At 33.9% G+C, this 1,707-nt stretch overlaps 1 non-coding gene across 1 annotated transcript; it reads left to right on the top strand.

Annotated features, from left to right (window-relative positions):
* The first annotated feature begins 1,057 nt into the window (after window positions 1–1,057).
* LOC118145315 (U7 small nuclear RNA) lies at window positions 1,058–1,121 on the top strand. Its single transcript, XR_004730438.1, has one exon. It is a non-coding gene; the product is annotated as a U7 small nuclear RNA (small nuclear RNA).
* Window positions 1,122–1,707: the final 586 nt, after the last annotated feature.

The following is a 1,707-nucleotide window of genomic DNA, read 5'->3' on the forward strand; positions in this document are numbered from 1 at the left end:
GGTTTTTTAATTATCTCAAAAACTTGAATCAACACTGAATACTATCGAAAGCAAAATGAATGTACATTAATCACAGAATATTTTAGTCACATGGCATCTTTCATCCCAGAAAAGGTCACAACCCACAGGTCTGGTTCTCATCACACTTAACCTGAGGAAACAAGAGAGCAAGTTGCTTTGAAGATATTGAATGGGAAATTGTTGAGTGTTTAATCTAGGCAGAGCTAAACAATTGTTGCGAAAAGCAAGTACTTTCTCTTACTGGGTCGTGTTGCTAGAGTTGCCGTATTTGCTTTACCCCAGTGATAAAGAAATGGGCAATAGCTTATATATATATGCTCATTAAGATGATGGGGTAAAAATAATCTTGAGAGAAACTTATACTATAGTATATTTTATGGTATATATACTATAGTATATACCAGAATATTTTACTATAAATACACCACCTAATAGAATGTTATTAAAACTTAATGTTTCTGCCAAAAATGAGTATGTTTACTACACTGAGTAATTGATTTATTATTTCTCGCAACACATTCATTGAAAATCAAGCACACTATGCATCACTCATGGTGCTGATGAACTGATGATTTAGAGTAAACAAACCATTAGCTTTTCTTGCTCTTCAAACTGTGATGTGGGTAAAACATTCTCTATTTCTTTCTACCCTCATGGTAAAGTGGGCCAAAGGAGAGATTGAGGCATGATAGAAAAATGCTATTATCCTGAGGCATTACATTTTCTACAATAAATGTTATCAGATAGTTTTCTCAGATAAAAACATTGATTTTCAAACAACGCTCACTAAAACTCTCGTACTTTTAAATATTTATTCCAAGCCTTCTGCAAATAAAGAAGTCTTTTCAACAAGTGAATAGAATTCTCGAGTTTCTGAATTGCTTTCATCACCTATACATATTGGAAACACATTCCAGGATTTCATTGTAAAAAATTATTGAAAATTATTCCATTAAAACAAAGATACATGTGATTTTAAGAAAAAGGCATATATCCATTTGCTTTTAAATGTAAATAAAAATTTGGAAGAAACTTTGAGTGTTACAGCTTTTTTAGAATTTGTCTAGAAGGCTTTCTGATTTTTACCAGAAAGTACCCCCCGAAGATTATTTGAAAAAAAAGAAATGGTATGCTTATCCCCAAAACAAATAACTCACTCTTCTCGCCTTTTATCATTCTGAGTGAGACTTCATTTGAAAATTTTTAAATAAAAGCAGAAAACTATGATTCTATAGTAAATGCATGGATAAAACAGTAGGTTAGGTACAAATGTATTATAAAATATTTAATGGACCATTACCCTGATGTAGGCCAAACACGACGTGCTGGGATTGGTTCAGTGTTTGTTTCAGAGTAGATCTCAGGCTATAGAATGGGATAGAGATGTCAACAAATTCAGTTATGACATTCTCTGGCCAGTCATACACCAAAAAATATATTTCTGATTTTAATTAAAATGTAATTTAACCTTTATTTCCTCTGTGGGGATGGTGATGCCATAGTGAGGCAGGACACCAGTAGGACTCATCTCCCAGACCAGATTGAAAACTGGCTAAAACTGACAAGTGGCCCTTAAAGCAACCCCTGGCTGTTGCTCCCCATCAGCATAAGACATTCCCACCAGCACCGTGACAGTTGACAAATTCTATGTCAACACCCAGAAGTTAACGGCCATTTTCTAGAGAT

Source organism: Callithrix jacchus, chromosome 8 (genome assembly GCF_049354715.1).
Source record: "Callithrix jacchus isolate 240 chromosome 8, calJac240_pri, whole genome shotgun sequence".
NCBI lineage: Eukaryota > Metazoa > Chordata > Mammalia > Primates > Cebidae > Callithrix > Callithrix jacchus.